This window comes from Thamnophis elegans, chromosome 2, assembly GCF_009769535.1.
Source record: "Thamnophis elegans isolate rThaEle1 chromosome 2, rThaEle1.pri, whole genome shotgun sequence".
Lineage (NCBI taxonomy): Eukaryota > Metazoa > Chordata > Lepidosauria > Squamata > Colubridae > Thamnophis > Thamnophis elegans.
In genome coordinates, this window is record NC_045542.1 from 158047446 (window position 1) to 158072272 (window position 24827).

At 40.6% G+C, this 24827-nt stretch overlaps 2 protein-coding genes across 6 annotated transcripts in view; both read right to left on the reverse strand.

Moving 5' to 3' along the window:
- LOC116504947 (zinc finger protein 420-like) overlaps window positions 1–24827 on the reverse strand; it is a 65187-nt gene that overhangs the window by 20766 nt on the left and 19594 nt on the right. The gene's annotated exons all lie outside the window — the stretch shown is intronic.
- The window catches only part of LOC116504945 (zinc finger protein 850-like), a 55292-nt gene continuing 30537 nt past the window's right edge, over window positions 73–24827 (reverse strand). For 2 of the 5 annotated variants that reach the window (XR_004254870.1, XR_004254872.1), the window contains 2 exons: window positions 2977–3183; window positions 1163–1801 (listed from right to left, as the gene is read on the reverse strand). The gene's annotated coding sequence lies outside the window, so the exon portion shown is untranslated. Of the gene's footprint in view, window positions 227–651; window positions 1802–2843; window positions 3184–24827 lie in introns of those variants that run through there. The other 3 variants (XR_004254871.1, XR_004254873.1, XM_032212198.1) reach the window with 3 other exon arrangements.

The window sequence follows — 24827 nt, forward strand, 5'->3', positions numbered from 1 at the left end:
ATAAATAACCCCCCTTCACCTCTCATGTAATATATCGTTGAGTTCTGCATAATCTGCTCATTCTTTCTTGGCTTTCTCTCTCAAACAGCTGCTGGAGGAGGAGCAGATTTGTATGGTTTTCTGCAGGGAATGGAAAATATTTTGATTTCTGGCTTGATTTTCTTCCTTTTCAACATTGATTGTTATTTACAGTTGTCCAGAGAGCTCTTATTGGCATCCTGTTCACCTGTAAGATTCAAAGAAAAATATAACTTTAATTTTTTGTAAAATGATGAGAGATGAGTTGAAAAAAGAAAGAAAAGTATACACCACTTTTGCTCATGGAAGTCCTCAGTGCAAATAAGGGCCCAAAATTCTGTCTACAACCTCTCTGGTGACATCCTTGTTCAAGTAGTGCTTACTTAACCTACGGCAATTGGAACAGATATTTATGAAAGCTTTTCCCACAATCAGGACATTCATAGGGTTTCTCTCCTGTGTGAGACCTCTGGAGTGTCACCAGGGTCCAATAATTACTAAAGCTTTTCCTACAGATAGGACATTCAAAAGGTTTCTCTCCTGTGTGAGTCCTCTGGTGTATCACCAGGTGTGAATTCCGACTGAAACTTTTCCCAAAGTCAGGACATTCAAATGTTTTTTCTCTTATGTGTGTGGTCTTGTGTTTTAGGAGTTGGGAATTTCTAATGAAACCTTTCCCACAATCTTGACACTTATAAGATTTCACCATGGAGCGAATCCTCTGATGTATTTACCAGGTGGAAATTACGACAGAAATTTCTCCGACAATTAATGGGTTTTTCTCATTTATGATTCCTCTAGGGTATCACCAAGATGGAATTATAACTGAAAGTTTTCCAAAAATCAGAACATTCAAAGCATTTTCTTCTAATGTATCACCAGCTGGAATTGTGACTTTCCCATAAATAGGCTATTCAAAGGGTTTTTCTTCTGGGTGAGTTCTCTGGTGAAATAGAGTTTATAATGAAGCTTTTCCCACAATCTAAACACTCATACAGTTTCTCCTTGGAGTCAATCTACAGATCAATCACCAGACTGAAATTGTGACTAAATGTTTTTCCACAATCAGGACATTCAAAGGGTTTCACTTTTGTGAGAATCCTCGGGTGCTTCATCAGGATGGAATTCTCAGTGAAACTTTTCCCATAGAAAGGATGTTCAAATGGTTCTATTCTTGTGTATGCGTCCTTTAGGGTCTCAAGACCTGGGAATTTCTAATGAAACTTTCACACAATCTGCACCGTTATGTTTTCTCCCTCCTGTGAGTTATCGGATGCAGCACCATGTTGCCATGCTCACTAAAGCATTTACCACATTGGGAGCACTTTTGTGGCTTCCTTCTTGTGTGGAGATGCTTCCATGAACCACAAGGGAGCTGTTGTGAGCATAGCTTTTGCCACATTCAGTAAACAATACCTTGTTTAATGGTACTTTTATTCAAGCAGTCTTCTTCCTCACATTACTGTCACCTGCATTATTGTCTCTTCTATATGACTTTACTATTGATCTTTTCCTCCCAACAGACTTCCAGGTTTTTATTTCCTCTTTTGCTGAATTATAAATAACCCCCCTTCACCTCTCATGTAATATATCGTTGAGTTCTGCATAATCTGCTCATTCTTTCTTGGCTTTCTCTCTCAAACAGCTGCTGGAGGAGGAGCAGATTTGTATGGTTTTCTGCAGGGAATGGAAAATATTTTGATTTCTCGCTTGATTTTCTTCCTTTTCAACATTGATTGTTATTTACAGTTGTCCAGAGAGCTCTTATTGGCATCCTGTTCACCTGTAAGATTCAAAGAAAAATATAACTTTAATTTTTTGTAAAATGATGAGAGATGAGTTGAAAAAAGAAAGAAAAGTATACACCACTTTTGCTCATGGAAGTCCTCAGTGCAAATAAGGGCCCAAAATTCTGTCTACAACCTCTCTGGTGACATCCTTGTTCAAGTAGTGCTTACTTAACCTACGGCAATTGGAACAGATATTTATGAAAGCTTTTCCCACAATCAGGACATTCATAGGGTTTCTCTCCTGTGTGAGACCTCTGGAGTGTCACCAGGGTCCAATAATTACTAAAGCTTTTCCTACAGATAGGACATTCAAAAGGTTTCTCTCCTGTGTGAGTCCTCTGGTGTATCACCAGGTGTGAATTCCGACTGAAACTTTTCCCAAAGTCAGGACATTCAAATGTTTTTTCTCTTATGTGTGTGGTCTTGTGTTTTAGGAGTTGAGAATTTCTAATGAAACCTTTCCCACAATCTTGACACTTATAAGATTTCACCATGGAGTGAATCCTCTGATGTATTTACCAGGTGGAAATTACGGTAGAAATTTCTCCGACAATTAATGGGTTTTTCTCATTTATGATTCCTCTAGGGTATCACCAAGATGGAATTATAACTGAAAGTTTTCCAAAAATCAGAACATTCAAAGCATTTTCTTCTAATGTATCACCAGCTGGAATTGTGACTTTCCCATAAATAGGATATTCAAAGGGTTTTTCTTCTGGGTGAGTTCTCTGGTGAAATAGAGTTTATAATGAAGCTTTTCCCACAATCTAAACACTCATACAGTTTCTCCTTGGAGTCAATCTACTGATCAATCACCAGACTGAAATTGTGACTAAATGTTTTTCCACAATCTGCACCGTTATATGTTTTCTCCCTCCTGTGAGTTATCGGATGCAGCACCATGTTGCCATGCTCACTAAAGCATTTACCACATTGGGAGCACTTTTGTGGCTTCCTTCTTGTGTGGAGATGCTTCCATGAACCACAAGGGAGCTGTTGTGAGCATAGCTTTTGCCACATTCAGTAAACAATACCTTGTTTAATGGTACTTTTATTCCAGCAGTCTTCTTCCTCACATTACTGTGACTTTACTATTGATCTTTTCCTCCCAACAGACTTCCAGATTTTTATTTCCTCTTTTGCTGAATTATAAATAACCCCCCTTCACCTCTCATGTAATATATCGTTGAGTTCTGCATAATCTGCTCATTCTTTCTTGGCTTTCTCTCTCAAACAGCTGCTGGAGGAGGAGCAGATTTGTATGGTTTTCTGCAGGGAATGGAAAATATTTTGATTTCTGGCTTGATTTTCTTCCTTTTCAACATTGATTGTTATTTACAGTTGTCCAGAGAGCTCTTATTGGCATCCTGTTCACCTGTAAGATTCAAAGAAAAATATAACTTTAATTTTTTGTAAAATGATGAGAGATGAGTTGAAAAAAGAAAGAAAAGTATACACCACTTTTGCTCATGGAAGTCCTCAGTGCAAATAAGGGCCCAAAATTCTGTCTATAACCTCTCTGGTGACATCCTTGTTCAAGTAGTCCTTACTTAACCTACGGCAATTGGAACAGATATTTATGTCACTAAGCAGCTTAATCATTAAGCATCATGTCACATGACAGTGCCAACTTACATCTGCTCCTCTGTAGTTGTTAAGCTAATTACTGTGGGTTGTTAAAGGCAATTTTATATGACTGTGGCTTGCAATTTCCTGCCAGTATACCCACTGATGTTGCTTGTCAGAAGGTAGCTGGCAAGGTCACAAATGGGGATCATGAGTGTGGGATGCCGCCGCCATCATAAATATGCAACTATTGGCAGAACCCAAATTGGTGCAATCCTTTTCCTGCACCTTCAAAACCACAGTCACGGCTGACATGCGGTCACGGAACAAGTCCTAGGATTACCAAAAATTTTGTGGACCAGGTGCTCGTCTGCTTCTACTGTGCCATAGTAACTTTTGAAGGCTCAGAGAAGAAGTGGTAAGTGAGGACTACCTGTGCAACCAAAGATGGATTAAGCACAATTGAACCTGGTTAATACGTGGATGGGACAGGAAATACCATACTTATTGTAAAGACATTGAAGTAAAAAAACTGCGGAATTAAGCTTTGGATGGTTTTGGTCAGCGTGTTATCTTAATTTTTAAATGTTACTTTCATGGATGGAATTTATGCAAACTGTTTGAAATGAACGGATCAAGTTTTCTTCTTCTAAAATTTTTACTATTACTTTCACAACCTACGGGCTAAACGTCTCCTTATTCATCACTACATGTGTCTTTTACTCTTTCTTCTCTATTTCATGTAAGAATTTGACTTTTTTAAAAACTTGGAATATTAAATGATACAAAAAGAACAAAGAGAATTGCAACAATTGTAACAATAAAGAGAGAGATAACTGCTACTCGAAGACTGGAAACTTGAGTACTGAAAACAAAATACTTTTAATTTCACTACTGATTATCCTGGTCTGGAACTTTAAAGTCTCACAGTTTGTTTATAGAAAGTGATAAGAAGTAATGCACCACTTGTTTATACAAATGTTCCTTTGAAGTATATCCTTAACCAGAGATCTCATGGTGAACCTAGGTGTAACCTTGTAAAAATCTTCCAAGTCAGAGCAGCAGTGTTTTAACAGCTGGAAACAATGGCTTATTTCCAACAACAGAGAGAAACTGGCGCAGTGGTTAAATGCAGCACTGCAGGCTACTGCTAGATCAGCAGGTCAGCGGTTCAAATCTCACCGGCTCAGGGTTGACTCAGCCTTCCATCCTTCCGAGGTGGGTAAAATGAGGACCCAGATTGTTGGGGGCAATATGCTGACTCTCTGTAAACCGCTTAGAGAGGCCTGAAAGGCCTATGAAGCGGTATATAAGTCTACTGCTATTGCTATTGCTTGCAAGAGATAATGTTTGCAATACAGAAATTATCAAATACATTTGAGAAAATGTTTGAAAAATTGGAGCATTTAACAGAAAAATATGATGAAAACGATGGAGATGCTTATCAAATGGGAAAAATAGAGGGTAGAGACCCCAGACAATAAAGAGAAAAATGACTACAAAGAAATCAAATCTGCTGACATCTATGGTGAATGGTTTCTGTCTGGAAATGAAAAAAGTGGAATATTGATAGGGGAACTAGATGGATGGGAACCCTACCCTAGATGGCAAGACACAGAAGAAGAAAAAATAAAAGAACTTATGGATTTAAAGGGAGAAATTGATAATAACACTGACAATTAAAGACAAGCTGATTAAGGAAAAAGAAGTGCATCGAAACTACATGAGAGAATCAATAAACAAGGAGTTGCAAAGAAGAGTCCATACAAACTTGATTAAGGAGATGATTGGAGGACTGATGCCACAAATGGCCGAAGACATGATACTATTTCGCTACTATAAAGATACAGTCTGATAGATAAAAGTGTTTAATCTAAAACTAGTTGGACTTAGTGAAATTTAGTGACAATAGATATGGTTAAATAAACAATTGAAAATGATAATAATGTACACATATGTGATTTTTTGTGATTTTTTTGTGATTTTATTAACATTTGTAGGCCGCCCTTTTCCCTGAGGGGACTCAGGGCGGCTCACATAAAATCAGGGAGGGGAAGTACAAACAATGACATAGACACATATAATAAAAGTAATAAGCAACATACATTCATCATTCGGGAGGGGTAACTATCCTTGTCCCCAGGCCTGACGGGCTAGCCAGTTCTTGAGGGCTGTGCGGAAGGCCAGGACGGTGGTGAGGGTACGAATCTCCACGGGGAGTTCGTTCCAAAGGGTCGGGGCTACTACTGAGAAGGCCCTCCTCCTTGTAGTTGCCAGCCGGCACTGGCTGGCCGATGGAATACGGAGGAGGCCCAATCTGTGTGATCTAATTGGTCGCAGGGAGGTGATTGGCAGGAGGCGGTCTCTCAAGTATCCAGATCCACTACCATGCAGGGCTTTATGAGTGACTAATAGCACCTTGAAGCGCACCCGGAGATCGACAGGTAGCCAGCGCAGCTCGCGGAGGATAGGTGTTATGTGGGTGAACCGCGGTGCACCCACAATCACTCGCGCGGCCGCGTTCTGTACCAGCTGAAGTCGCCGGATGCTCTTCAAGGGCAGCCCCATGTAGAGCACATTGCAGTATTCCAGCCTAGAGGTCACAAGGGCCCGAGTGACTGTTGTGAGTGCCTCCCGATCCAGGTAGGGTCGCAACTGGCGCACCAGGCGAACCTGGGCGAATGCCCCCCTAGTCACAGCCGTCAGGTGGTGGTCAAACGATAGCTGTGAATCCAGGAGGACTCCCAAGTTGCGAACCCTCTCTGAGGGGCATAAAATTTGACCCCCCAGCCTGAGTGATGGAATATTGGTCGAATCTTTGGGAGGGAAACACAACAGCCACTCGGTCTTTTCTGGGTTGAGCACAAGCTTGTTAACCCTCATCCAGTCCATAACGGCCTCTAGACCTTGGTTCATCACGTCTGCCGCTTCATTGAGTTGGCACGGGGCGGACAGATACAGCTGGGTATCGTCCGCATATTGATGGTATCTGATCCCGTGCCTACGGATGATCTCTCCCAGCGGTTTCATGTAGATGTTGAATAGTAGGGGGGATAAGACCGAGCCCTGAGGCACCCCATAAGTTAGGGGCCTAGGGGACGATCTCTGCCCCCCCACTAACACCGACTGCGACCTGTCCGAGAGGTAGGAAGAGAACCACCGCAACACGGAGCCTCCCACTCCCACCTCCCGCAGTCGTCGCAGAAGGATACCATGGTCGATGGTATCGAAAGCCGCTGAGAGGTCAAGGAGGACCAGGATGGAGGAATGTCCTCCATCTCTGGCCCTCCAGAGATCATCGGTCAATGCGACCAAAGCGGTTTCTGTGCTGTAACCGGGTCTGAAGCCTGACTGGAAGGGGTCAAGATAGTTTGCTTCCTCCAAGGACCGTTGGAGCTGAAAGGCCACCACCTTCTCAACAACCTTCCCAAGGAAGGGAAGGTTGGAGACTGGGCGATAGTTATTAAGAACAGCTGGATCCAAAGATGGCTTCTTTAGGAGGGGTCTCACCACCGCCGCTTTCAGTGCGGCGGGGAAGTTCCCCTCCCGAAGAGAGGCGGTCACAACCGCCTGGATCCAGCCTCGTGTCACCTCACTACTGTTAGAAACCAGCCATGAGGGACACGGATCCAGTACGCAGGTGGAGGCACTTACAGCCCTCATGGCCTTGTCCACATCCCCGGGGGTAACATCCTGAAACTCAACCCAGAGATGTTCCACCTGATCCTCTTGTGCCTCGGCTGGAACTGCGGGGATGGAGTCCAAGTCCGACCGAAACCGAGCAATTTTGTCCGCTAAGAATTGGGCATAATCCTCAGCTCTGCCCTGCAAGGGTTCCCCCGCTTCCATTTTATTTAATAGGGAGCGGGTTATCTTAAACAGGGCGGCTGGGCGGGACTCAGCGGACGCAACCAAGGTGGCTATATGAGATCTTTTCGCTGCCCTAAGTGCCCTGGTGTATTCCTTGGTGCAGGTGGTTACCATTGCTCGGTTCGATTCGGACTTATCGGACCTCCATCGGTGCTCTAGGCATCTCCTCCGGCGCTTCATCTCCCGGAGTTCCTCGGTGAACCAAGGGGGTCTCCGGGATCCGCTGACCCGGAGGGGCCGTAGTGGCGCAATCCGGTCGAGAGACTCCGATGCTGCCGAGTGCCAGGCGGCAGCCAGAGTCTCCGCCGAACTGTGGGCGAGGGTATCAGGAATAACCCCAAGCTCCGTCTGGAACCTCATAGGGTCCATCAGTCGCCTGGGGCGGAACCACCTGGTCGGTTCCTCCTCCCTACGGTGGGGGTTTGGCCTCCGGAAGTCGAGCCTCAGTAGGCAGTGGTCTGACCACGACAGGGGTATGGTCTCACTACCCCTCAGACCAAGATCACACATCCACTGCTCCGAGAGAAATACGAGGTCGAGCATGTGACCCGCTGAGTGGGTTGGGCCCCGAATTACCTGGGTCAAGCCCATGGCTGTCATGGAAGCCATGAACTCCTGCGCCCCATCAGAGTGTTCACCGAGCGATGGCAAATTAAAGTCCCCCAGAACCATAAGCCTGGGGAACTCAATTGCCAGCTCGGCTACTGACTCGAGGAGCGAGGGGAGGGCTGCTGCAACGTAGTTGGGAGGCAGGTACGTTAGCAGCAGACCCACTTGACCCTGTATGTATTGGTATAACATAATAATATGTATTGGTATAACAAGTAGTAATTGGATATGAATATTGAATGGTACCTATGAAAGGAAGTTGAGAAATGGTTTGGTTACATATAAAGATTAATTAAAAAAAGAACTAAATTATGATAATGGACATAGTCAAATAAAGGAGAGATAATGATAACAATGTCTATATAGGTATGGGTACAACTTAGGGAAATTGGATGTAAATTGTAAACAGTGATTTGGAAAGAAAGATTAGAAACCTTTGTTACTAAACATTATTGATGTTTAGCTAGAATAGGCCATAAGGAATAGTGTTATTGGGATACTAGAAATAGCAAATGAGATGCCAGTATGTGGTTATGTCTTGAGTTTTGGTATGTTTTATGATGAAGGACGTTTAAATAATTATAGTCAAACGAGAATGGGGGTAGGATGATGGTAATATGAATAAATATATTTGATTTAAAATACTAGAATTAATATGAATCATGGGTGACTGTGAAAGAAATGCACGAAATTTTTTGTAACCAACTGATATACTTTCTACAGTATGTAAAGAATGTGTTGTGTCTATTTTGAAAAATAAAAATAAAAAAAACTTTTGATAATAAAATAACAATAAAAGATCTAATGGGAGAGAGTCGACCGGAGGTTCTCCAGCTGGACAGTCATGGGTGTGTGTGGCCTCTCAAGAGCCTTACATGAACCCTGTCTGACAAACCATCTCCGAGATCTTTTTTAGATCAGAAGCCCACTGGAGGTGGGGTGAAAAGGGGGCTCTCATCAGATCCAGGGGGAAGCAACAGGTCCCTCGCAGGTCAGAGATTTGCCCTCTGAATTAGAGTAGAGGCAGCAGCATGGCAATATGGCTGCACAAGAAGCTGACTTCTAGCCAAAGCAACAGAAGAGGAGTGTGAGGAAGAGATGAAAGACCGGTAAGAAAATTCATCAAATCCACAGTCATAAATCAAACTTGGAAAAGGCAAAGAATCTTGAGAGCATAAATAATATTGAGGGTCAGATCGGGATTTTTTCCAAAAGAAAGAAATAAAGAAAAGGAAAAATGGAGGGTTGAAACACTAGCCTCCCCCTCCCCCCAAAAGCCATTTGTTTGAAACAATTCAGACAGAAAGGGTGAAAGGAGACAAAAGTGACAAACCCGCTCAAATAGCAACTCTAAATTTGGTTTTCGACTTGAAAAGATTGTGTTTTCAAAGGAGCCTCGGAGCGTGAAGATTTACTGCGTCCGAGTGTTTTTTAACAAACATATCTTAAGCAACCCCAATTAATGAGAAAGGGAATGCAACAAGGGGGAAAGATCAAGAAAAAAGCACTATCTCCTCACTGACAACTGATAACCTAATCTTGCCTGTGTAGGAAATTTTAATTAACCAACTGCCATAAATCAGAACTTGGAAAAGCAGGAGGAAGAAACATACCCGAGTTTTGGCTGTATGCAAGCTTGTTCCAATTAATATATTTTGAGCAACTATAATGAGAGGTGAAAAATAGGAAGGAAAAAAACAATAAGAACAAAAAACTGGGAAATAGAAGTTTTCTTTTTTCTCTCTCTATTTTTTATTCTGCAAAAGATCAAGATGGCTCCAGTTTCTCTTGTTTTCACAGTAGTTGAATTAACTAAATTTAAGGTGGACCAGAACCTCGAAGTAAGATTTGTATAACTAACTGCAATTTTAGAACTGGACATTAAGGAAGAACAAAAGACCAAGATGGCTCCCATCGCTCTTTCCCACAGCAGCTGATGTAGATAAATTTAAGGTGGAACGGAACTCTGAAATAAGAACTGTATAAATAATTGTATCTTTGGTACTGGACATCATGGAAAGCTGAGAATTTGAAGAACTACATGAAATTATAAAAAATATGCATAAATCATTAAAATCAAGCCTAAATGGAATTCTGAACCCCGAGAAGCAGGTAATTACAGAAGAAGGCAAAGAAGAAAGGGGCAAAGATAATGAAAGGGTAGAAACAGTGGAAAATAAAAAGCAGACAAAAAATTCCATAGGGCTTGGCAGTGGTATAGGGAAAATTGTAAAAGGGGGATGTGTCCCAACAAAAGGGAATAAAAAGTAAACAAAAGAAGTTTTGTAGGTTGTCAGTGGCATAAAGAAAATTGAAGAAGGAGGTTACGCCCCAACAAAGGGAAATGTAAAAGATCCCTTTGATGGTGGCTTGGGGAAAATTGAAGATGGTGGACGTTTCAAAACAAAGAAAAGGGAGAAACCAGGAACAGAGAAGTGAGATAAAAGACTTACTAGGAAAAACTTACACAACTAGAAATTGTTATATGGGAAAATATAAAGCTAAGGGGGATTATTCCTAAATATGATAATAAAATGGAGTTGCTAACTGGTTGAATATGATAATGGAAAATAATTAAATAAAGGTTAAAGTATATGGAGGATGTAAGGATGTATAATTATATAAATATAGTGATGAGAATACCTGGGAATTGTAATCAGGTCTACATCTCGGCCAAAATTAGGCTGGGGTAGGGTGGGGGGGTTTAAAAGTACAATGATATATGTATATGTATACTTTTTTGTCCTATTTTTTTTTAAAGAGAGGGAGGGAGATATATGTTAAAATAAAATATGTATATTGAAAAGGAATTATAAGTACCATCATCATAAAAGGGAGCTCGCTCAGAAGCTGAAAGAGGGGAGAAGAAAGGGAAGAAGAGAGGGATAGGAGAGAGTGCGGGGGGGGAAGAGGAGAGAAAGGAGGAGTGGAAAGGGGAGAGAGAAGGAGAGAGGAAGGGGAAGTAGAGAAGAGAAGAGAAGGAAGAGAGGAGGGAGGGAGGGAGGGAGGGGAGAGGGGGACAGAGGGAAGAGAGGAGGTAGGGAGGGATAGGAGAGAGGGAGAAGAAAGTGACGAATAACATGCAAATATGATGCATGGAGAGCAGAAGAGCCAATAATTGTTTTAGGGAGTTGATGGTAAGATGAATTGACGTAAACATTTAATAATACAATACGATGTTGGCTATGTAATAGTATACATGTGATTATATGCTATGAAAATGAAAAAATAAAAACTTTATATAAAAAAAAGATGTAATGGGAGACTTTAACTACCCTGATATCAACTGGGGGACAAACTCTACAGCAAGTAGGAGATTGAACAGATTCCTAACCAATTTAGCTGACAACTTTGTCATCTAAAAGGTAGAGGAGGGAACTTAGAGGAAAAACTACTCAACCTAATTCTTACTAATAGAGAAGCGATAGAAGGAGTTGAAGTTGTCGGAACCTTACTGGAATTCAATATAATGCAAACACAAGGAATAAAATATAATCCAACAAGTGTCTTAAACCTTAGAAGAGCTGATTTTAAGAAATTCATAGCCTAAGCAAAATTTCATGGATAAAAATCCTAAAGGAGAAAACAATGCAAGGAGTGTGGGAAATACTGGAAAATCTATATATGTATAAAAGTGAAATACCACTCAGGCATTATCACAGAACCGTAAAGCCTACAAACCTCAAATTTACCATGTACAGATGAAACTCGAAAAATTAGAATATTGTGCAAAAGTTCATTTATTTCAGTAATGCAACTTAAAAGGTGAAACTAATATATGAGATAAGACTCATTACATGCAAAGCAAGATAGTTCACGCCGTGATTTGTAGTGGCCAAAAAAGCCAATACAGTACTAAGCACTAAGTAGATCATAATCTACTTCTTGGTAAATTAGAAAAATGTGGGATAGGTACATCCATCCACACAGATGGATTCATAACCGGCTGACAAACCACAATCAAAGTGTATTCCTTAATGGGACTATATCTATATGGAGGGAAATAAGCAGTGGGTACCCCAAGGTTCTGCTTTAATACTCTTTAATATCTTCGTAAATGATGAGGGAGTCGTATGGGAACACATCAAATTTTCAAATGACACCAAGTTGGCAGGAATAGCCAACACCTCAGAACATAGGCTCAAGATAGAGAATCTCAATAGATTTGAACACTGGGCCCTACCTAACAAAATGAAATTCAATGCAGGGAGGAAAAGGGTTTTACATGTATTCAAGAAAAACCAAATGTACTGAATAGGTACCACTTGGCTCAAGTAATAACTATGAGGGGAACCTTGAGGTCCTAGTGGGCAATCATTTAGATATGAACCAGAAGTATATTGCAGTGGCCAAAACAGCCAATACAATACTAAGCGCCATTAACAGAGAGATAGAATCAAGATCATGTGAAGTACTAGTACCACTTCATAAAGAGTAAGACCACACTTAGATAATTGCACACAGTTTGGTCAACATATCATAAAAACTTGTTGAGACTCTGGAAAGAATGCAGAAAAGAGCAGCAAAGAGGATTAGGGGCCTGGAGGCCAAAATAAAAAGAAGGGCTGCAGGAATTGGGTATGTCTAGTCTAGTGAAGGGAAGGACTAGGGGAGACATGATAGTCATCTTCCAATACTTGAGGGGTTGCCACAAAAAAGGGAGGGGCGTCAACCTATTCTCCAAAGCCCCTGAAGGCAGGATAAGGAACTGGATGGAAACTGATCAAGGAGAGAAGCAACTTAGAACTAAGGAGAAATTTCCTTAGACTAAGAACAGTGAACCAGTGGAAGGGTTTCCCTTCAGAGGTTGTGGGGGCTCCATCCCTGGTGGCTTTTAATCAGAGACAGGACAGCCATTTGTCTGAAATGATGTTGGGTCTCCTGCTTGATCAGGGCGTCGGAATAGAAGACCTGCAAGGTCCCTCCCAGCTCTGTCACAAACCCTCCAGTGATGGGAGCACCCACAACCTCTGGAGGGAAGCCATTCCCAAAGGATCCACCTTCACTTGGAAGAGACTTTTCCAATCTTCCCACCAGGAGGAAAATTGCAGCTACCAGTTTCACAGCGTGCAGCCCCAGTGGGCTTAAATTCGGGGAGGGAAGGAACCTGCAGCAGCAGCAGCTGAGATGCTTCAGCCCAGTTGCTTCTCTGCTTCCAGGACTCTCCTCCCACCCGCCCTCAACTCACCTTCCAGCTGCTGCTTCGACCCTGGGAAGAGCACAAAAGCTGCTCTGCACAACACTCTCCTCCCATGAGTGATCCGGACGGAACAGGAATTTCAGCTGTTCCCAACGGTGCTTTTTTCAAAAGTTTATTTCTTCTACTCTTCCCGTCGCTTTCCAACCTTTCTAGCAATTTAGTACTGGATGGTTTTAACTCCTTTAAGCTCAACCCCAGGTATTATCTGCTTTTGTAGGCATAGGTGTTGCCTATTTGAGCACCATCTCCAGATAGGAGGCAGAAAAAAAATCTATTTCCAGTTTCTACCTGAGGCGTTTGCAAAAGGTTTCCCCTGATTAAATGCTATTCAAGTAGTTTTTGACTTCTAGCAACCGACTTTGCAACTGAGCCTAGTGAAATAGTGAAATGTGATGTTACTTGTGAAGATTAGCTATGTGCTGAGCCCTAAAAGTTCATAAAGGTTTTACAGAATTACACAATCAGCTTTCTTAGGGGTGACTCTCAGTGGAGATCAAAACCTCTCTACATGCCAAAACTTTATGACTCTGAGGCTCCAAGGATTTTAGGGCATGGCGGCAGCATCAGGCCAGACACTCCAGGGGAGCTTCACTCCTGCTGGCCAGGGCTGCATCCAAGAGCATCAACCACCAAGCTTCATTCTTGGAAGAGGAAATTTTATATCTGCTAAATGCCAGGTGTAAATTCTGTAAATTTGCTTGCACTTAAGTCTCCCATTAGGTCACACAGAGAAATATATGCAGCAGGGCCTAGAAATGGAGCCTAAGAAAGAGGGCCTGATTGCCTATATATGGTAGAAGAAATTTTCCCCCTCCCCCAATGTCTATTTATCTTTTTATTGTACAGAGGGCTGTTTTTTATATATTCTGCTATTTCCCTCATGTTAATTTTAATGTCTTAGAGAAACACAACGTTCAGTTTCATCCTTCTGCATCCTGAATGTCTTCCAGATTTTGAGGCCAGAATTTCCTAGCCAGCATCTCCTTTTCACAAAATATCTGTGAGTTATAAGCAGAGTTTCTGAGTGGCCCCAGTAAGTTGCTGAAGCTTCTAAAAAATACATGGTAAAAAAATATTATTATTTGTATACTTGGAACCATATCCATTGCTCTTTCTTGCCTTCTGGGGCTTTGTATCCAGCAAAGCCATAAGCTCTTCCAAATTTTTTCTCTTCCCTATCTTACTGTCCCACTTTATTCCCTCCCCAAAATCACAAATCCATGACTGATAAATATAACTTGTCCCCACTGGGGTAGATTTTAAAAAAATAATAATTTTATTTATAAGTTTTTTTTAACTGCTTGGTGAACAGTGCATTGTCTGGGTCAATACTTTATACACAATACTAGTAATAAATATTGTTTAGGTATACATAATAATACTTTTCAACTTCTAACAATTATGTATAGATAGTAATGTTAATGTATTATATATGCTCATTTTGCCCAGGATCTCAAACCACGTGGTCCTGTCCATCATTAAACCATCTTTCCAAGCAGGGTCCATGTTTCCAATGTTTTTTCCACTTGGACCTGAACCCAGATGGACATTTCTTTCAACAATTTGGCAACCCAGATGGGTCTCCAAACTAACCTGACCTGGGTAAGCCTCCCTTGCTGGCACTGACCCATTGAGTCTGTGGGTGGATTTTTCCCACACCCTGGCCATTTGGAACAAAGGTATTAAAGGGGCTTTGAATGTTGAGTTCAAAGGCTGTTTGGAAAGGTGAGTACCTCTAAATTTTAACTTTAAAAGCCCAGGAGGTGAAAGAAAGTATGTGTCTCTGTGAGTGAATGTGCTTGAGAAAAAAATCCCTTCTCTGGATCTTGCTCCCTCTGTGCATTTCCTAACTGCAGAAAGACCAACAGAGTCTGGAGAGCATGGGGGATTTGCCAGAGTACAGGACCTTCTGTGGGTAAAAGGGAGAGAGAGCGTGGGAAGGGGTTAAAAGGCAAATGAGAGGTTCATTCTTGGGTGACTGGCTGAGAATCACTGAGCAGATCCCTATTCTGAGTAATAGGTACCCATACTCTGAGTAATTTGGGTGGACAGAATCCTCCCAGGCCATTGGCCTGAAAAACTGAGGGCTGGCCACAGGTTAGAAGGTACGTTCACCTGTTGAGGGTGGTGTATTCCACAGTTGCAAGGGAGCCAAGTAAAAGAAAAGAGTGGAGCCTTGGACTCTTGTCGCGGACAGTGGGAAGAACAGACCAGGAAATGGGAAGCTCAAAGTCTAGGATCCCACTGAAATCTCCCCAAGGGAGACTGATGGAGGCCTGGATTTGGGACAAATTATCTGTCCAGACAGGAATGAAGAATAGGCACATGGACCAAGGTATGTGAGAAATGGACTCTGCTCAGGGATGAAGCAAGAAAAACCAATTTGGCTAAATGAAGATTCTTAAAAGGGAAATACCGTGTTTCCCCAAAAATACAACATGTCCTGAAACTAAAGCCTTGCCACATTTTTCAGGTGGGCAAAAATATAAGCCCCCCCCAAAATAAGCCCCTTTGCACAACCCCCCTCCGGCCAGGCAGAACACTGCTCACCAACCTAGTGGTATTCCAAAGGTGCCAAGCCGCGGGAACCCACCCTTTCCCAGAAGAATGAAATCTTCTCGGAAATATTAAAAAGGCAGAATATTATACCTCCCTGGATGAGAAAAAGAGAAATATGTTCTTGGAAAGCAGCCCCCACCTTTGTTAACAGCCCTAGAAAGACTGGACCACCTTATCTACAACACAAAAGATCTTCTCCCTCAGAACATAATAGCAGTAGACTTAGCAGTAGACTTATATACCGCTTCATAGGGCTTTCAGCCCTCTCTAAGCGGTTTACAGAGAGTCAGCATATTGCCCCCAACAATCTGGGTCCTCATTTTACCCACCTCGGAAGGATGGAAGGCTGAGTCAACCCTGAGCCGGTGAGATTTGAACCGCTGAACTGCTGATCTAGCAGTAGCCTGCAGTGCTGCATTTAACCACTGTGCCACCTCGGCTCTATAGGATTAGCCCTCTACCCATCTAGCAACAGATTGTATCTACCCAACAAGGCTCAACCAAACCTAAGACTCAAGACAATCAAGTAGAATACATTTCTTACACAGGAATAGGAAACTCTAAGGCAGCCCAAGAGCGGATATACATCTGTCTCTCTCACACACACCCATGTGCTCATTTTCCCCAGGGCCTCAAACCATGTGGTCCTGTCCACCATTAAACCATCTTTCCAAGCAGCCTTAAAAGAAGCCCTGAGAGGAATGAAAGAAATAGAAGCATCTCCCATGTGTTGGTAAGACAGCTTTACATTATCTTACCCCCACATTCACAGCAATGCTGCCAATACCCATTTCTTTCATTCTCAAAAACTGTTTAAAGAGCAGCACAATGCTTTTTTAGAAATGAAACATTTTCCACCATATTGTGTGCATTGTTCAAAGGACTGTTGAATTGGCCCATCTAGTCACATGACCACCTAGCCACACCCACACAGCTGGTCCGTGCCCTCCCCCCCCCCAAAGTTTGAGGGTCCATGAATTGGCCACATTTAAAAAGTTTCGGGGCATCTGGGTTAAGGTCATGTCCTGTCCTTAATCCCATCACCTGGAGGTGAAGGTATTTTCTTTGTGAATATGACTCAGGATTTCTTAATGAGCATCTGCTGTAGGCTATTAGGAAAGACTGGGGGCTACTTTCTGCCTTTAAAAACATGTTTCTCCATTTCTCCTTTGGAGAAATAGAATATTCTACCTTTTTTAATATTCCTCAAAATATTTCATTCTTGGGTGACGGCGGGGCTTACCACAATTCCCCCCTTTTGGGCTACATGTACTTACATATATTGCCCGATGTACACACTATTAGAATAGTCTCTGTATTTCTGTATACCTAGAATGTCACGAGGGATATTTGCCTGGCATCTGTACTTGGGGTCTGTTGAAATGGGAGGTGATTTTTCAGGCCACTCGGACAAGGGGAAGCACACTGGTGGAGGCAGCAGAGGACTCTCATGATGATTATGGCAGTGGCCCCAAAAAGGAGAGCTTTGAGATTTGAGAAGTTTATTTATATGCCGCCCTTTTCCCTGGGGGGACTCAGGGCGGCTTACAACTCGAAAGGAGGGGGGGGAAACAAACATTTAACATGTAAGAAAGTACATCATTAAAAGCACAACATTCATACCATTCGGGTGGGTTACAGTCTTTAGCCCCAGGCCTGACGGGATAGCCAGATTTTAAGGGCTGTGCGGAAGGTCTGGAGGGTGGTGAGGGTACGAATCTCCACGGGGAGATCGTTCCATACGGTCGGAGCTGCCACCGAGAAGGCTCTCCTCCGCGTGGTTGCCAGTCGACATTGACCGGCAGATGGAACTCAGAGGAGGCCTAATCCATGGGATCTAATCGGTCGAGTGGAGGTGATTGGCAGTAGGCGGTCTCTCAAGTACCCAGATCCACTACCATGAAGGGCTTTATGGGTGACAAGCTTTCAACCCATGAAGGTCTAGCAGCCAGGACAGAAGTTCTGTTATATAGAAAAGAAATGTATAGTGTGCAATTTTCTGTGCCAATTCTTTTTAGATATCTGATGTCACTTTCTAGCTTTCAGTTAGGTTTGAAGCAAGCACATTTCCCAAAATTATTTGCAGCCATGATTGTGCCTTAATAGATAATCAAAGACTGCTCATTTCCTATGATTGCTTCCTGAACCTGCCTTAGCTTATTGCATCCAGGATTTCTGAGGCCAAATTTAGATTAACCGGTGTACAAGCCAGGCTATGAACATTTTTGAAATTGCACACAAGGAATCCTGGGACTCCTACTAATGCAGTGGATAATTAATGCAACGTATTCTGCTTTAACGGGCAACTGGGCACCATCATTTGTGAATCAGAGTCAGGAGTTGGGCTTTGGAAATCTCTTTTCTGCTACCTCTTCAGTGAGGAACTTGGCTGAGGGGGCATGGCCCCACCCCATGGAATTGCAGTGTGTGTACCGAAAGAGCAGCTCCTCGCATTGTGGCTGCTGCAATAAGTATGAGAAGCCCAGCCAATGTTTTGACATTTAACATCTCCAGCCCAATGAGCTTAGGCCTCCCTGTTCCCATAACCAGCCTTTGCTTTGTGGAAAGCATGCCTTTCCTTCCCCAGACATTGCCAACCTCTGCCCCCATTAAAAAAACAAACAGCCCTAGAGCAAAATCTTCATGCACAAAAAGAATATTGACTTGCTGTGCCAACCACTCCCAAATACCATTCCTTTTCCCAATGTCAGAACATTGAAAAGGCTTCTCTCCTGTGTGAACCCCCGGGTGTATTGCCAAACTGGATTTTCGACTGAAATAGAGCCGAGGTGGTGCAGTGGTAAAATGCAGCACTGCAGGCTACTTCAGCTGACTGCAGTTCTGCAGTTCGGCTGTTCAAATCTCACCGGCTCAGGGTTGACTCAGCCTTCCATCCTTCCGAGGTGGGTAAAACGAGGACCCGGATTGTTGTTTGGGGGCAATATGCTGATTCTGTAAACCTCTTAGAGAGGGCTGAAAGCCCTATGAAGCTGTATATAAGTCTAACTGCTATTGCTATTGAAATATTTCTTACAATCTGGGCATTCATATGGTTTCTCTCTTGTGTGAGTTCTCTGGCCTGCTTGCTATAGCTTTTGCCACATTGGGACAACTGATAGGGCTTTTCTCTAGTGTGAGCCTTTCCATGAACAACTGGGAAGCCGTTCTGACTAAAGCTTTTGCTGCATTGGGAACACTGATATGGCTTTTCTCCAGTGTGGATCCCCTCGAGCATAATTCTACAATCTTTGCTTTTCCCACAATAGGCAGATCTATGGATCTTTTCAACTACTTACATTATTAGATTCTCAGGGACATCAAAAATACTCTCAATCCCTTGTTGGATGGAACATGGATTCAAGTAACTGTTTCCTTCCTCAAAGGACGAGGCCTGAATTATTGTCTGCCTTATCTGGCTGTCCAAGAGACCTTTATCATTTCCACTGACTTCCAGATAATTTCCCTCTTTTTCTGAACTAGGAAATTATTCCCCTTGATATTTTGATACGTTTCTTCCAGATACACTATATTTGGATCCAGCTCAAAACTCTTGTCCTGGTTTTGTCTTCCTTATCTGTAAGCTGCTGGGGAAGAAGAGTTTTGGGGATTATGACTGGTGGTTACTTTACTTCTTAAATGCTTCAAGAAACTCCGCGACATTCTCCCCCCTCTGAATCTCCCTAAGTGGATCGTAAAACTTATCTCCTACTAATTAGCCCGTCACAATTCAACATTTTTATTACTTTACTACCTAGTTCTGTTTACAACTAGATAAGATTGACAGCCTGTAAGAGACTAAAAAAAAAAAGTGCTTCGAAGTCTGTGGGAAAAAAAAAAGAGAGCTTCTAATTTTTAACTACGACACATCATGGCGTCCCGAAATACCTCTAAGATTTCATTTCAGGCTCTTTTCTCTGCGTGTAGAGGACTCTTTGACTCTTACCTTAGAGCCAAGGTGGCGCAGTGGTTAAATACAGCACTGCAGGCTACTGCTAGATCAGCAGGTCAGCGGTTCAAATCTCACCGGCTCAGGGTTGACTCAGCCTTCCATCCTTCCGAGGTGGGTAAAATGAGGACCCAGATTGTTGGGGGCAATATGCTGACTCTCTGTAAACCGCTTAGAGAGGCCTGAAAGGCCTATGAAGCGGTATATAAGTCTACTGCTATTGCTATTGCTATTACCAAAAATTGGAAAGAAAACTGGATCAGCTGATTCTAAAATATGAAGTTAAAACTGAGATCGTTGAATGCTTAAATGTTCCTGAAACACAAATGGAAAATGTGAGAAATGGTGTCTGGTCTATCTCAGAGGAAGAGAGGAGTGGGGGAGCCACAAAGACAACTCATTTAAAGAGACAGAGTGCAGGAGGAATGGAAAATCCACCCTTGAGAATTAAAGTTAATTTGGGAAATTTTATTAGCCTAGGACAACATTATTATTTCATCACCGACATTCAGAATCCAAAGGTGCCGAAATACTTTTGTTTGGATTTGCTTTTGGAAACATTTGGTAAATTTATCCAACGAATGGCTATTGGACTGAGGAAATCTCGTTGTTGGAGGGACACAGGCTGACAGATGGGACAATACAACCTAAAATTAGCTAAATCGGAATACTTCAATTTGTAATAGATATAGCTGAATAATGACTGATATGGATAGCAATATATATAATTTGGAACTGGCTGATAGATTGATGAATACAATTGAAAACTAGTTAAACCTAATCGCTTTTTCTTGTAACAGATATTGCTGAATAATAATTGATATTGATAGTAATGTATATAATGTGGAGTTGATATGATAACTAACAATTGGATATGAGAAAACACCTTTAGATTATACATAAAGAGTATTAACTATAATAATTAGCACTATTAAAAAACTAAATAAAATTCATACAATCAAATGTTAATCAATACTGGGAAAATGTTATGATATATGATATAATTGAATATTATGGATGTTTAGCTAAAATAAGATATGAGGATTTGATGATAATAGAGGATTTTACAAATAAGTAAATGAATTGCCAGCATGTGTTATGGATTAATTCTTTAGCATAGCTAAGGATGAAGGATGTTTAAATAACCATAATAATTAAAACTGGAGGTATAATGATGTTGATATGGTAAATATTCGAGTTAAGATATTTGAATTAATATGAATTAACGGAAGAGAAGCACCAAAACATGTTGCAACCAGTTGATATACTTCTTTTTTTTTCATAATAGACACCTGTGTTTTGTTTTGTTTTCCTGATTGTCGTTTTTGTCTTTTTTTGTATTATCTACTATCTTTTATTTTAATTTTAATTTTTTATTTGTCCTTTTTTCTTTTTTCTTTTTTTTATTTTATTTTTCTACCTTCCCATCGGTGTGGGTAGGTATTGTTCAAGATTATTACTCCTACCAATATTTCTAAATAATAATTACAGTTAAATGAAAATGGATATATAATAATGCTTGAGTTAATATGAGTTATGTTGGTTGACTGTGGAGGAGATGTACGAAAACTTATCTGTAATTGATTGATATATTAAGAAAGATGCTGTACCCGTTTTAAACTAAAATTAAAAAACATTTAATAATAAAAAAAGAGTTTTGGGGATTTCCAGGGGAACTAATAAGTTTTTGATTGCTGCCTTGGTTTCCTTTGCATTCTAATGCTGCTTGTGATTCAGTTCTCCACAGTGCTCTCTTTGGCATTCTTTTGCCTGTAAGATTCACATAAAAGTTTAATTTATTATTATTATTATTGTTGTTGTTGTACAATTGTATCACAGCGGCCAGTTGTTTCGCCGGATTTGGCATTGGTTACTAGTCGGGCCCCACCCAGGGGCCTAGGACGTCGTAACATATTTTCGTAATATGCGTGCAGATCCAAGCAGTGCGGCTTTTTGCATTTGACTGATGGTGATTTTGTCAATTTTTAACTGTTTTAAATGTAATTCCAGTGCTTTTGGAATAGCACCCAATGTGCCAATTACCACTGGAATTACCACTGCTGGTTTGTGCCATAGTCGTTGAATTTCGATTTTTAAGTCCTGGTATCTTGCAATTTTTTCATGTTCCTTCTCGGCGACCCTGCTATCACCTGGTATTGCGATGTCTATGATTGTGACCTTATTTTTCTCAACCAGTGTGATGTCTGGTGTATTATGCGCCAGTATTTTGTCGGTTTGTATACGGAAATCCCACAAGATCTTGACCATCTGATTTTCGGTGACTTTTTCAGGCTGATGTTCCCACCAGTTTGTTGCTGTTTTAATATTATAATTTTTGCACAAATTCCAATGGATCATTTGTGCTACTGAATTGTGCCGCAATTTATAATCAGTCTGTGCGATTTTTTTACAGCAGCTGAGTATGTGATCAACAGTTTCATCAGCTTCTTTGCAAAGTCTGCATTTGGCATCATCAGAGGATTTTTCGATTTTGGCCTTAATGGCATTTGTGCGGATAGCTTGTTCTTGCGCAGCCAGGATTAGTGACTCTGTTTCTTTCTTTAATGTACCTGTTTTTAACCATAACCAAGTTTGTTCACTGTCCACTTTATCTTTTATTTTTTCCAGAAATTGACCATGCAGTGCTTTGTTCTGCCAACTCTCCATTCTTGATTTTATCACATCTTTTCTGTATTCTTGTTTTGTCTGTTGGGCCTTCAGTAGATTTTTGTTCTTTACTTCGATTAATAGATGTTCTTGAGTGTCTTTTAAATAATCAGCCAGTGCATGTTTTTCTTCTTCAACTGTTTGCTTCACTTGTAATAATCCTCTGCCACCTGATTTTCGGGGCAGATATAGTCTATCAGTATCACCACGTGGATGTAAACTGTAGTGCATTGTCATTAGTTTCCTGGTTTTTCGGTCCAAAAGGTCCAAATCAGCTTGTGTCCAGTTAACTATGCCAGCTGTGTATCTTATAACTGGTATTGCCCAGGTATTTATGGCCTTGATTGTATTTCCACCATTCAATTTAGATTTCAAAATTTTCCTAATTCTGTTGGTGTACTCTCGCCTGACAATAGTTTTTACTTCTCCATGCTTGATGTTATCCAACTGCAGAATGCCTAAGTATTTGTAGGCTTCATTTTCTTTGCATTTAATTAGTTGGCCATTGGGCATTTCAATTCCCTCAGATGCAGTGATTTTGCCCCTTTTTATGGATACAGTGGCGCATTTTTCCATGCCAAACTGCATTGAAATATCGGTGCTGAATACTCGGACTGTATTTGTCAATGATTGGATTTCTATTTCTGACTTTCCATAGAGTTTCAGTTATTATTATTATTATTATTATTATTATTATTAAAAATAATTTTTAATTTAAAACAAATACAACATCTTTCTTTACATGCTATAGAAAGTGTATCAGTTGGTTACAAATAGACTTTCGTGCATCTCTTCCACAGTCAACAAATATAATTCATGTTAACTCGAGCATTTTAACTCAAATATTCATACATGTCACCATCATCATTTATCCATTTTCATTTGACTATAATTATTATTAAAATAATAATAATAATAATAATAATAATAATAATAATAATAATAATTTGTGTTTCTTAAACGATACATGCCCACAACAGTGGGAAAAGAAAAAAAGAAAAAAAAAGAAGACAAAAAGAACAAAAAACAAGGCAAGGGGAAAAAAAAAAAGAACACAGGTATATATTATAAAAAAAAGTATATCAGCTGGTTACAACATGTTTTGGTGCATCTCTTCAATTAATTCATATTAATTCAAATATCTTAACTCAAATGTTTACCATATTGACATCATTATACCTCCACTTTTAGTTGACTACAGTTATTTAAATATCCTTCATCCTTAAATATGCCAAAGATTTAATCCATAACCACATGCTGACATTTCATTTACTTGTTTGTAAAACCCTCTATTAACATCAAATCCTCATATCCTGTTTTAGCTGAACATCCATAATATTTAATACCAAAAATTCCATCTTCCATGCAGTATGGTTTATTATCATTCTCCCTTCTTTATGTAATTATATCGTATATCGTAACATTTTCCCCATATTAGTTAACATTTAACTGTATATATTTTATTTTATTTTTTAATAGTGATAATTATTGTGATTAATAACCTTTGTATATGGTCCAAAAATATTTCCAACCTTCCCTTTTCATATCCAATTATTATTTATCATATCAACTCCACATTATATACATTACTATCAATATCAATTATTATTCAGCTATGTCTATTACAAATAAGAGTAATTAGATTTAGCTAATTTAAATTGTATTCTTCCATCTATCAGCCTATGTCTCTCCAATAACAAAATCTCCTTAGTCCTATTGCCATTCGTGGAACAGGTTTACCAAATGTTTTTATAAGCAAGTCCAAACAGGAATACCTTTTTGCTTAGGATGCCTCTGATGTAATAATAACGTTGTCCTAGGCTTGTTGCATTTTTCAGTTTGTCTTTAATTCTCAAGGGTGGTATCGAAAATTCTGCAAATGATGTTTCATAAAGTATAGATTCTTTAATGCTTCTCATTCCTCCTGCGCTCTGTCTTTTGAAATAAATCTTCTGTATGGCTGCCCCCCTTTCAAGCGTTGCATCTCTTTCTCCCTCCGAAGTAAACCAGACGCCCGGCGTGTCAGCAAGTTGAGAAACTTCATTTCTGACATTCTTCATTTGCATTTCAGGAACATTCAACGTTCTCACTTTTTTCTTCATATTTTAATGTTAAATAGTCCAGCTTTTTTTCAAATCTTTCATATGTGTCAAACAACTTTTGAAATGGTGAGAAAATCATTTGAAACGAATCATTTGAAGCATGTATATTGTATAAAATATTTTATTCAATTTTCACATTCCATTTGCAATCATTTATATACAGGGTATTTACTATAAGAAAAGAAAAAAAAAGAAAAAGGGAATAAAACGAACAAATAAAAAGGAAACACAACTCATCATTCACAACCCCACCTAACCCTTGCATCCTCCATACACCCCATCTACCCCCTCCAACTTTCCTTTCTCCCTCTAACACTCCCCTCCTACTTCCCTTTCCCCTCAAACCTTCCTTCTCCCCTTACTCCCCAGACACCCTCCTTACATTCCTCTTACTCCTTACATTCCCCTTACTCCTTCCTTACTCCTCCCTCTTCCTTCCCTCTACCTCCCTCCTTGGTGTATGCCTTTATTCGAGTATTGTTTGATCTGATAAAAGTAAA